Source organism: Talpa occidentalis, unplaced genomic scaffold (genome assembly GCF_014898055.3).
Source record: "Talpa occidentalis isolate TD23 unplaced genomic scaffold, MPIMG_talOcc4v2.1 talOcc4.3, whole genome shotgun sequence".
Lineage (NCBI taxonomy): Eukaryota > Metazoa > Chordata > Mammalia > Eulipotyphla > Talpidae > Talpa > Talpa occidentalis.
The window spans coordinates 33,433,734-33,446,673 of NW_023603184.1; the positions used below are offsets into that span (position 1 = coordinate 33,433,734).

Genomic DNA, 12,940 nt, shown 5'->3' on the forward strand with positions numbered 1-12,940 from the left:
GCGACACCAACTCATTCTCTTCTCGGAATGAGCGAGAATCCCTATTTCAGCGGGTTCTTGCCCCGACGTCATTCTGTCTCTCCACCTTCAGGGCTATGACGTCACACACTCCCGCTTCCTGCTCCCCCTCTGTGCGCCCCCCCCCACGACTCTCTGGGCTGCGTGCCCCCCTCGCCTGGCCTACCTGCCCCTTGGCCGTGGCTCCGTCCCCCCTGCGTCTCCTGCTGGCCCTGGTTCCACCGCCCGCCCATGTCCCGCCTTGGCCGCACCACCCCTCTGCGCCACCAGGCGGCGCGCGCCGCTGCTCCGTCCCTGGTTTGCCCCGTGAGCCTCTCCTTCCTCAGCCTTGCCCCGCCCCCTGCGTGTTGATGTCACGTCACTGCGCGTTGATGTCAGAGCGGGCGGCGGGAGCGGAAGTGGCGGAGTCTCGAAGCCAGGAGCGCCCGCCCCGTGGAGCTGCACTGCAGACCTAGGAAGGAGAAGCCCCTGGGGGGGGGGGGGGGCAAACCGCAGGAGGGGGGAGTGAGCGCCACCTGGTGGTGAGGCGGGGAAATGCGGCCTCGCGGGGAATCAGGAGGCGCGGGGCGGGGCCGGCGGGGGCGGGGGTTGGGGGGCGCAGGACGCCCCTTCTCTCACTGTGGGGGGCAGCGGTTTGCGGGGACCCTCTGTGGCCGGGGTCACCGTTCCCCAGCATTTGTTTAATGCACATGGACACGATCTGCTGTTTCAATGGTGGTGGAAATTTTAGGTTCGTAGTATTTTCAGAGATGTGGGCTCTTCGCCTCCGTTTCCGTGTGATTTTCTAAACTTCAGCCGCAGCAGGATGAGCGGGGGCGCCCCCGTGAGCGCCCCGGGGCTTTCCCGCTTGCCCCCGGGCCCTGGAGCGCCCCCCCTACACCCGCACCTGCAGCCCCGCCCTTGCACCTGCTCCTGCAGCCCCACCCCTGCCTCTGCCGCTGCTTCTCCAGCATTTGTTGTTTCCAGTTTTTCTTTTTCAGTGTGGAGCATTCTCACTGGAGTGAGGTGGTAGCTCATTGTGGTTTTGATTTGCATTTCCCTGATATTAGTGATGGTGAACGTTTTTTCTATGCCTGTTGGCCATTTGCATTTCTTCTTAAAAAGAAGTGTCTTTTTACCTCCACCATTTATGGAAGAGGCTATTCTTGTTCCAATGTATATTCTTTGCTCCTGGGTCATAGGTTAGTTCACCATTGGTCTCTGTCTGTTTTTGTTCCAATACTGTTTTCATTATAATAGCTTTGTAGTATTCTTTGATGTCTGGGAGTGCAATACCTTGTGGGTCTGCTGCTCCTAAGCGGACTGTTTGGCCACCATTTTGTCACCTGTAGTTCTAAGCAAGGTCAAGATGGCCAGGTCAGTTAGGTGCAGAGCCCAACCCTTCAAGGTGCCCTTTCAGGTCAAACAAGAGCACAAAGCTGGAGCACGCTGGGAAGGCTATGCATCAGGAGGTATGACCGGGAACGCCTGGGGGCCTGAGGACCGAGTTGCTAAGATTGGAACCATGGCTGGGGATTAGGGTGTGACCTCAATAACAATACCAAGTCATCAAGCAGATGAGAAGTGCCTGGAGGGCAGACTCACAATCCCTGATCTTTCACATTCTTCCCCTTTCTTTAATCTCCTATCCCTTAATCTCCTCCCCCTTTCCTTTTGCTCCTCGTCCTGACAACCCCGATGCTGTGAATCAATGAAAAGGCCAGGATCTTATGCTTCAGCAGCATCCTGCATTATGGAGCCTGCTCCACGACTCCCGTTTCTTTATCAGTGTGGTGTTGCCCGAAGCAAGGATACCTCCTTTCTCCCCCACCCTTTCAGTCAGAAGAACTTTTGCTACAAGAGGTTGTTGTGATCCCATCTGAATTTGAGCCCTATGGGTTCCATTTCATTGAAGAACACCATTGTGATTTGTATTGGAATTGCATTGAATCTGTAAATTGCATGCAAATAGGAAGTCCCATCTAGGTTTGTTACGTTTTTCCAATTATGGAACATTCATAAAACAGTGTTAATAAGAAATGTAGGTGTTATTTTCTGTAATTTCTAAAAAGTTGTTATTTTCTGTAATTTCTAAAACAGACAGAGTAGGTCTGTTCTCTAGAGATGAGGAAAGAATGTTTCAGATGGAAAGGCAAAGGCATTTTATCATAGAATAGATGAGCAGTTATTGATCGTATAATAATATTAGGATATTCTTCCGCCTTCACGCTGATGGGACGCTAAGTAAGATTGTCCCTTTGTCATCTGTTTCATGGTGCCACCAGAGAAAATGTTGCACTTAAGTGACTTACTTGCAGGATAGTGCCAGTGTGCTTTATAAAGGAATCAAGGAGAGGAACGAAGTCAGGAAATTCAAAACGTGACACTGGAAAACATGAAGTTGATAATGAAGTTAGAGCCACATCTCTGGTCACGTGTGTCTGTCAAATCCACAATCCTCGAATGTGGGCTGGTCACCAGCCACTGGCCAAGGCAGGGCCAGACCCACTGATCTGTGGACGGTCCTTTCTGAAGCTGTACCTGGCGAGCAAGGGCACGTCGCTGCTGTCCTGGGAGAGGAAAGGGAGGAACCAGATGTTTCCCGAGGGCTGTCTGCAGTGCTTCCCTCCGTCCTCGCTGCACTCACAAGACAACCTGTTGTGTCACGTCATTCATTTACAGCCTCGAAAAGCTCTTCAGTGGCTCCCACTGTCTGTGCTCAGGCTAAAGTCCAAGCCTCGAGACAAGCTTACGAGAGTCTCGCCATCTGCTCCTGCTGTCCCGGGCCCGCGGCCCCTCCCTGACAACCTCCTTCTCTCCCCCCTACCCCCATTCACCTGACCGATTCCATCTCAAAGATCATACCCCAGCAGCCCTGCCCGACGCCCCCTCGGCCAGGAGCGTGTCAGGTGCCCCTTCCGGGGAAGGCTGTGGCGTCTCAAGTTGTTGCGTCTGTCGCGGCGTCTGTCGCGGTTCCCTGAGTCCCGATTGCCCCTGGGGGTGTCCTGAGCTGTGCGCCGGGCTTGGCTCGTGTCCTCGGCATCCAGCAGACAGCGGGCGCCCGGCCAAAACCTGGGGAAGGGGTCGTGTCCGCCTCTCGAGTCGAGGGGATACTTTCCTCTGTACAGATAAGGAAACGCAGGCTCGGGTGTTAGAGAAAACCATTCTCCTGCCCCCGGGCCTGCCTGAGCAGGCAGGACCCTTCCATTTTGGCCGAGCGGGTGGTCTCGGGGCTCCGGCCTGTCGGCTCCTCTGTCTCCTTATTCAATGCAGGCGGGAGCGCAGACCTGGCACCTTGGGCGGGGGGAGGTGCTGGGGCAGCCCCGCCCGCCTCTCTCAGCAGTCAGGGGCCTCGATGCCTGGAATGACCCTGCCAGGCGGGCGCTCATCCCTCGTGGGCAGTGAGGGGATCGTGCGGTTGTTGCACGAGGGGTGTGGGGGGCGTGCGGGGGGGCTTCCAGCCACGGGGAGGGCGCAGGTGCTCAGAGAGTCTGTGCAGCTTCCGTCACAGGCGGCAAGGGACCGGGGTGGTGGCCACGGCTGCAGGGCGAGCTCCGGGGTGGAGCGCGGTGCATTTTCACCTTGTTCCGTTGAGTTCTCCGCTCAGAGCGCTCAGAGCACAGCAGTGATCAGACCTTCCCGCGCCCGTGGGTCTCCTGGGCGCCCCCTCACACTGCGGGTTCTGACCCGTGGGCTGCTCAGGAGTGAACCCAGACCTCTGTGCTGCTCCGTGCCCACAACGCAACCTGCCAGCGCCTGGCGGTTTTCCACGTCCAGCCCTCCCTCCCCTGGTCCTCCCGGCCGGCGCCCCCCCCTCTGCCATCGGCCGCCCACAGGAGATGCTCCTCACTCTCGCCTCCCTCTGGGCTCCCCTCTGCCCAGATGGAAGCGCAGAGGGTGATGCCCCGCTGGGTCCTGCAGGGCCAGGTTCCTGCCCCCACCCCTGCCTGCCCCGCCCCCCTTAACCCTCCACCCTCCACCCCACAGGCCCAGGCCGGGACTTCACTCCAAGTCTTATGGGAGCCCGGCCGGGAGAGGACGGGACTCACAGTGGCGTCACCCACCCGATGGTCCCGCTGCATCGTGGCGGTGTGGAAATTCAAAGTGAGATAGAGGTAAATAGCCCACGTGTCCTCCAAAGATGGTGACGATGTAAAAATTGTAAGATGAATGGGGAAGGCTCGAGCGTCCTTACGTCTGGGGTGGAAATGTTGGTGTGGATGTCCATTTTGTGGGGCCTGTGTGCAATTCCATTTCAACATTGCTCAAATGGGTTGAGAGTAGAACATCTGTTGCCATTGCTACTTTGGAAGTCATCCTGTCACAAACAATAAAGGTCACGGCCAGACATGGCAACAGCCGTCTGCTCTGTGTCAGTGGCTTCCTTTCATTGACAGTGGACAACATTCATTTAACAGGTACCTTTTTGTTTTTTAATTTTTTTTAAGGATTGATTTATTATGCACACAAGAGCCGGGGTACAGGCCAGAGGTGGGAGGGGGGGTGAGAGGATTCACCAGAGACAGAGTGGGGAGCAGAAGAGGCAGATTGGTGATTGAACTCGTGCTGCAGAGGCTGCGGACAGCTTCACAGTGCTGTGCTTAACCCCTTGCACCACCAGGGAGGCCCTAAAGGGTACCTTTTTAGCCAATAAAAACAATCTGGGCCTCCCTCGTGGCACAGGGGGGTTAAGACACAGCCTATGGGGTTGTCTGCAGCCATTGCAGCACGCGTTTGATCCTTGGCCAGGGAGCTGCCCACACGGTGCAGTAGACCTCTCCTGACTTGCCTGCTGCTGCCTCCAGCAGCGGATTTCTTCAGTCTGCCTATTCTGCTCCCCACTCTGTCTCTGGTGACTCCTCTTACCCTTCCATACTCTGGTCTGTGCCCCAGTTCTTGTATGCATAAATAAATCAATCTTAAAACAAAACAAAAATAAAATCCCCTTTTCAAAAAAGGGGATTTAAATGTTGGCATTCTTTGGTTCCTTGAACGCCTCTTGCTATTCCCAGTGTTTTTTTTTTTCTTCTTTCTTCCTTTTCCTTGAGCCTTAGCACCTTTTTCATGTATGATGTTTCTGACCCTGTACGGTTTGCAGGCGGGCAGGCAGAGAGGCCCTGGCTGGGGGCAGCACAGGGTCAGGCTGGCAGCTGCTGCTGGCGCAGGGGGAAGCTGGGGATCAGGAGCCCCTGCACCATCCCGGGGGCAGGAGGTCGCTGCCCTGAGCTCGGTCTCGCCATCGTGATCCCCATGGCAGCGCCATCTCTCCTGCAGTTCAGGTCGTGCTCAGCTTCCCCGTGAGAACTGGGGACGATTTTAGGTCATGACATGGGCCTCCCAGGGGGTGCAGATGGAGATCCCCAGCTCTGGCCAGCCCCTGCAGGACGAGTTTCTCCCCCACTCGTGGGCCAGGAGCAGCCCATAGACCTCCCTGTCTCCCCGCTGCCCCCCTCAGCTGTGGATTTCAGTCCATCCACCTGTTCTGCTCCCCAGTCTGTCTCTGGTGACTCCTCTCACCCCCTGCACCTCTGTCCTAGACCCCAGTTCTTGTTTGCATAAAAATAAATACATCTTTTTAAAATAGATAATTTTAAGAATTAGCTTACTGCCTCATAATTTCCAATATTTTGAACTGTGAACTATAACACCCGTGTGTAAGGGCAGAGACTATACACGTCGAAATTTAGAATTACAAAATGAACTCCCATTAACTGGGGGAAGAATCCTAAGACCACACTATATCATAATCTTCCCCCCAAGTAAGCAGGAATATGTGGCTGTCGTCATAGTTATTTCCCTTGCCCTTCATGACAGTTCATCACCTAAGTGTGTGTCACTCAGTGCATACCTAACACGCGATTTCCATTTTGTCTGGTATTTAAAATTTAAATCAATCCTATTATGTTCACTTTATATCTAGAATAACGAATGCTATGCCTACAGTTTTATATCTTTCCTCCTTCATTTAACATAACACAAGAGTTTTCCAAGTCATGTCAAACTATTCAGAACGACTGTGCCTCATTGCTACATTTGTCTCGTGTACGTAGTGCTACATATTTCACTCTTTCCTGGAGTTTTGACTTAGGCTGTTTCCAGTATTTGTAAGTATGAGAAAATGCTGGTTAGCATGTTTACAAATAAAGATGTGTGTGTGTGTGTGTGTGTGTGTGTGCGTGTGTGTGTGAAAGCGTCTCCTTAGGTCATGTCTCAAAACCCGAATTACTATTTCTTTTAACACAGACGCACACATCAATATAACACCCCAAACGCTGGCGGAAGGGCCACCCCACCTTGTTCTCTTCCCCGAATGCGCGAGAACCCCTGTTTCAGCGGGTTCTTGCCTCCACGTCATTCTGTCTCCCCATCTTCGGGGCTCTGACGTCACACACTCCCGCTTCCTGCGGCCCCCCCCCCGCACGGCCTCCGCCCGCCCGTGTCCCGCCTCGGCCGCACCGCCCCTCCGCGCCACCAGGCGGCGCGCGCCGCAGCTCCGTCCCTGGTTTGCCCCTGAGCCTCTCCTTCCTCGGTCTTGCCCCGCCCCCTGCGTGTTGTCACGTCACTGCGCGCTGACGCGAGAGCGCCTGCGGGAGCGGAAGTGGCGGAGACGAGGAAGCCGGGAGCGCCCGCCCCGGCGGAGCGGACCCACAGGCCGAGGAAGGAGATGCCCCGGGGGCAAAGCACAGGCGGGTGGGGCGCGCGCCGCCTGGTGGTGAGGCGGGGAAATGCGGCCTCGCGGGGAATCATGAGGAGGCGCCGGGGCGGGCGAGGCATGGGCGGCGAGGCCGGGGCGTGCCGCCCCATCTCTCATTATTGGGGAGCAGTGGGTTTGGGGGGGCTTTCTGTGGCCGGGATCACTGGTCCCCAGCGTGTGTTTAATGCACGTGGACACGATCTGCTGTTTCAATGGCGGCGGAAATTTTTGGTTCGTAGTATTTTCAGAGATGTGGGCTCTTCGCCTCCGTTTCCGTGTGATTTTCTAAACTTCAGCCGCAGCAGGACGAGCGGGGGCGCCCCCGTGAGCGCCCGGGGCTTTCCCGCCTGCCCCCGGGCCCTGGAGCGCCCCCGCTACACCCGCACCTGCAGCCCCGCCCCTGCAGCCCCGCCCCTGCAAATGCAGCCCTTCCCCACCCCAACACTGGCTCCTGCCTCCCCAGTGAACGGGCTCGCCTTGGCACTTGCTTCTCCGGACTTGGGGTGAAGTCCTCGCCTGCGGGAACCCGGTTTCTTCAGGAACCACCCAGAGCGAGGGAAGGTGAGGACGTCTCCCTGCCGGTGGCTGCCTGCAGAGCGGTGAGTCAGGGGACCCGGGGCTGGGCGGGCTGGCTGTGGAGAGCTCTGCGCGGGTCATTTTGGGTCCTGGAGGGACATGGGGGTCAGGACATTCCTGAGTGTGACCCTGTGGGTGCCTGGCGCCCCTGAATGAAAGCGCATCCCCCGTGTTTGCTCCCCGCTCCTCCCTGCTACACTGACCAACCCCCGGATGGGATTTCTGGGCTCTGTTCTGTTCCATTGATCTGTGTGTTTTATTTCTGTGGACTTAGACTATAATTTGGGGAATGTATTGTAAACTTTTCTGGGGCTGACATCCTTCTCCCCACACCAGGTCTAGCAGCAGGAGGGCAGAGTCGAGTCCTAGTCTCCCGGGGTGCTGGTTCTGACCTAGTGGGTTGTGTGGTGCCTGGGACTCTGCACTTCTCATGGGGTCTGAGATGCTGCCCGTGCTGGGCCTGGGCCCACGTCTGGGGGCCGAGGCGTCACTCCCTGTTGTGCAGGTGATGTGGCCATTCAGAGCCTTGAAGGGGGTTGACCCTGGAAACTGCCTCATGAGGCGACTTTACAATAACCCTTGAATAGAACCCAGGCTTTCCTGAACCTTGAGTGACTAGGAGCCACATGGCCTGCCATACTCTGGCTACAAGTCTTTGGTTTTCTAAAACGGGTTGTTATTAACAGATTCAGTGTATTGAAAGCAGTGGCCCTCTCTGCATCACTGAAGGACCAACCTGAGAAACGCCACAGCAGTGACAGCTGGGCGCCGTCACCCATCGGGGTGGAAAGTTTCTTCATGGGGAGCATATAAGACGCTGAAGGGCCCTTTTCTAAGCTCTTGAGATCTTTTCTCTATAGATGGTGCTAAGAGGATTCCTCCTATTTTTGGGGATTGTGTAAACCACAGTGATTCATGTGGGAACTGGACATTTTGGAGATAATCCACTTTACCTTTTTTTTTTTATTTTTAAAGCTTTTGTTTATTTTTTCATAGAAGAAATGGGGTGCAGGCCAGAGGTGTGGGAGGGTGAGAGGATTCACCAGAGACAGAGTAGGGAGTAGAACAGGTGGATCTACCGAGCTACACTGCTAAGGGGAGCATCAGGTGAGACAGGAGAGGTCTGCTGCACCGTGTGGGTAGCTCCCTGGCCAGGCTTGAACTCAGACCATTGTGGTAACAGCACTGAGATTTAACCCCTGGGCCACTGGGCGGAGGGAGGCTGCACTTTACCTTTTAATGTGTTAAACTGATGTTACCTCCTTCCTTGCCAATCCCTCTGTTATGCTCGCTTTGGAGAGAAGTTGAATTTCTCTGGAAAGGAGAAAGGAATCGGCATTTATTGAGCACCTGCTGGAGCAACAAGTTCATCGCTTTAGGTACGTGATCTCCATTAATGATGCTATAGAGATATTATTCCTACCCTGTAGTCGTGGACCTGAGGTCCAAAAGGGATCAGTGACTTCTCTGAGAGCAAAAAATAAGCACAAGTGCTGCGGACCAGCACAGCAGTAGACGATGAGGCCATCTCAGGGTTGAGAAAAGCGTGCAGGGTGGTCAGGGCGTCGGTGAAAGAAATGACAAACAGACACACTTCAAGAGTGAAAATCTGAGTGTAATTTTCTTTAAGTTTGTGACCAGTATATATATGTTTTCCAAAAGCACAGGAATGAATATCCAAGAAATTAGCTTGCTCTTGGGCTCAGTCTATCACCATCAGGGAGGTGATCTACATAACAAACAATGACCATTATAGAAGAAAGAAGGAAGTTTAGAAAGACAGATAAGGGATTAAAGTTTGTCTTGTAGTGGTTCCTGGTGGTCGTTATCTATTGATAAGCTTCTGCCTTTTCAGGGAACTTCCGCTGCTCTTCCTCTGCTTCAGGGTGTTATGCTGTTCTCCCCCTGCGTGCTGGTTGCCCAGCTGGACCTAGGGAATGTTAACCCTAAAGGTTACTGCAGGGGGAGGTGCAGCACACAAGGGCCAGATCTGTTTGGACTCCCAAATCTTTGTGTTTTGTACTGAACCAGAGGTTTTAAAATGAGGGTAAATTGTAACCTTCTTGGAGGCCAGGAGGAGGGAAGGCGTGCGGGTGCCCCCACCCATCCTCAGAACAGGTCCTTGGGTGCTGGGCGTCCTCCTCCATAAGGAAGGAGTTTCGGCCTAAAACAAGACAGAACAAAACTTTCATGTTTCAATGCACCACGTGAAGATGCTGTCATTAATATTGAACATGAATGACTTAATAGTTTAGAATGGCTCTAACCCCAAGCATGATTGCTACTCGTAAGGGGCTGCAGTTAAAAATAGCCTTTTTCTAACGATTCCCACACAGCAGGCTTAATTGCTGCACCTATCAGAGAAAATTCTTGGAGATCTAGAACAATTGGTGAGGAGGGGATGCCTCGGTAGTGCCTGCAACATTGTTCAGGATGAGACCCCTTTAGGAGCATTTATTTATTTATATTGTCTTAGGGTCTTCCCTTTCCTTAAAGACCATCTCTTTTTTTCTTCTTTTTTTTTTAAAGATTTATTTATTTATTTGTACAAGAACTGGGGTAGAGGCAGGATGTGCGGGAGGGTGAGAGGAGTCACCAGAGACAGAGTGGGGAGCAGAGCAGGCAGATTGACTGAAATACACTGCTGAAGGGAGCGGCGGGGGAGACAGGAGAGGTCTGCCACGCCATGTGGGCATCTCTGTGGCCGGCGGGGATTGCACCGGCACTGCAGAGGCTGCAGACAGCTTCACAGTGCTGCACTCAGCCGCCTGGGCCACCAGGGAGGCCCTTTTCTTCTTTTCTTACATAGTTGTTCATTTTTGTCTAGTTATTGGTTTCTCCCTTCAGGGGTGGTCCTCATAGTTCTCCCACCACCATAGCACCCATGACCCATCACCTTATGCTCTTCCCTCCCCTCTATTCACCCTCTCCCTCCCACTCCCTGCTGAATGCCTAAGGTCTTGGTCAGCCTGCTAGGGTTGTCTTTTTCTTTACCTTTTGTTCTGTTTCTCTATATTTCACATGTAAGTGAAACCATCTGATATTTTTCTTTCTCCTGCCTTATTGTGGCTAGCATCATCCCTTCCAGCTCCACCCATATCACCACAAGCGGCATGAATTTGTCTTTTTTGATTGCAGAGTAATAGTCCGTGGCATAATTATACCACAACGTTTTGATCCATTCATCTGTTTCTTTTGTTTCCATGTCATGGCTACTATAAATAGTGCTGCAATAAACACAGGAGTTCAGGTTTCCTGGGTGTTTTTTTTTTTTTTTGGCTCTTAGGTAGATTCCTAGGAGTGGAACGCTGGATCATGTGTAGACCCATTTTCAGTGTTCTGTGGAACCTCCACACAACTGCCCATAGTGGCTGGACCAGTTTGCGCTCCCACTGGCGGCCTCAGAGGCTCCTTTTTCTGCTGCTTCTCCACCATTTGTTGTTTCCAGTTTTTCCTTTTTAGTGTGGAGCATTCTCACTGGAGTGAGGTGGTAGCTCATTGTGGTTTTGATTTGCATTTTCCTATATTAGTGATGGTGAACGTTTTTTTGATGCCCGTTGACCATTTGCATTTCTTCTTTGGAGAAGTGTCTTTTTACCTCTGCCCATTTTTTGGACTGGGTTGTTTGTTTTTGTTGAGTCGTGTAAGCTCTTTGTAGATCTTTGACATCAGTCCCTCAACTGTCATGTTGTGTGCTGATATTTTCCCCCATATGGCAGGTGTCTCTGTGTTGACTATCTCTTGCAGTAGCCCCAGCTGTCCACATTCTCTCTGGAGAAGAAACCTTGCTTCTGGAGAAGAAACCTCAAAGTCGTTTCTGAGGATCGTGTCATTAAGTATTGGCCTGTGTTCCCTTCTGTGCATTCTATGGTGCCAGGTTTCACATGCAAGTCTTTCATCCACTTGAGTTGGTTTGTGTATGATGTGAGGTAGTGTTCTAGCTGCATTCTTTTGCATGTTGCAGTCCAGTTTCCCCAGCACCTTTTATGGAAGAGGCTATTCTTGTTCCAATGTATATTCTTTGCTCCTGGGTCATAGGTTAGTTCACCATTGGTCTCTGTGTCTGTTTTTGTTCCAATACTGTTTTCATTATAATAGCTTTGTAGTAATCTTTGATGTCTGGGAGTGCAATACCTTGTGAGTCTGCTGCTCGTAAGCGGACTGTTTGGCCACCATTTTGTCACCTATGGTTCTAAGCAAGGTCAAGATGGCCAGGTCAGTTAGGTGCAGAGCCCAACCCTTCAAGGTGCCCTTTCAGGTCAAACAAGAGCACAAAGCTGGATCACGAGGTGTGACTGGGAACGTGGGGGGGGGAGGGGTGCTGAGGACCGATGCATAACAAAGGACCCCAGATCAGTGGAAGCCTTGTTGCTAAGATTAGAACCATGGCTGGGGATTAGGGTGTGACCTCAATGACAATACCGAGTCATCAAGCAGATGAGAAGTGCCTGGAGGGCAGACTCACAATCCCTGATCTTCTCCATTCTTCCCCTTTCTTTAATCTCCTATCCCTTAATCTCCTTCCCCTTTCCTTTTGCTCCTAGCCCTTACTTGACCGATGCTGTGAATCAATGAAAAGGCCAGGATTTTGTGCTTCAGCAGCATCCTGCATTAAGGAGCCTGCTCCACGACTCCTGTTTCTTTATCAGTGTGGTGTTGCCCGAAGCAAGGATACCTCCTTTCTCCCCCACCCTTTCAGTCAGAAGAACTTTTGCTACAAGAGGTTGTTGTGATCCCATCTGAATTTGAGCCCTATGGGTTCCATTTCATTGAAGAACACCATTGTGATTTGTATTGGAATTGCATTGAATCTGTAAATTGCATGCAAATAGGAAGTCCCATCTAGGTTTGTTACGTTTTTCCAATTATGGAACATTCATAAAACAGTGTTAATAAGAAATGTAGGTGTTATTTTCTGTAATTTCTAAAACAGACAGAGTAGGTCTGTTCTCTAGAGATGAGGAAAGAATGTTTCAGATGGAAAGGCAAAGGCATTTTATCATAGAATAGATGAGCAGTTATTGATCGTATAATAATATTAGGATATTCTTCCGCCTTCACGCTGATGGAACGCTAAGTAAGATCGGCCCTTTGTCATCTGCTTCATGGTGCTGTTAGGGGGAAAGGATGTCCTGAGATAATCTCATACAGGCTTTGTGGACTCCACCCCCACTCCAGACTAAAGCCATCAGGACATTGGGAAAGACAAATCCCATCACCACCAAGGGGAGGGTGGCTGGGACCTGAGGGTGGAGTTGGGCAGCCAGGTTGGATATAAAAACCAAACACGTGGGCCTTGCTCTCTCTCTGGCTCGCGATCGCTCGCCTCCTGGCTTCACCGCTCCTGGCTGGCGGCCAGCTTCAGAGAGCGCCATTTTGGGGATTCCTGATCGGGGATCGGGTAGGACTCATTTAAAACTTTGTCTCCACTTTTCTCCCAGAGCTGTACATTTCCTCATTTCCCTTTCCCTTGTAAATAAACCTTTTATTAACCTTTCACGTGTGCCTGCAGTAGAGCATTGATAAGTCCTTTTAAGCGCGCGGGTGAGGACCCACAGTCAGGCAAACCGTTTGTATCGGGGCTGCTCTACAACAGTGCCACTGTTACAGCCACTGTTTTGTTACAAAACAAAAATAAACTCCCCTTTTTAAAAATGGGATTTAAATGTTGGC

At 52.3% G+C, this 12,940-nt stretch overlaps 1 long non-coding RNA gene across 1 annotated transcript; it reads left to right on the forward strand.

Annotated features, from left to right (window-relative positions):
- The first annotated feature begins 7,242 nt into the window (after positions 1-7,242).
- LOC129146593 (uncharacterized) lies at positions 7,243-12,585 on the forward strand. Its single transcript, XR_008553490.1, has 3 exons — positions 7,243-7,290; positions 8,572-8,646; positions 11,812-12,585. It is a non-coding gene; the product is annotated as an uncharacterized LOC129146593 (long non-coding RNA).
- The last annotated feature ends 355 nt before the right edge of the window (positions 12,586-12,940 follow it).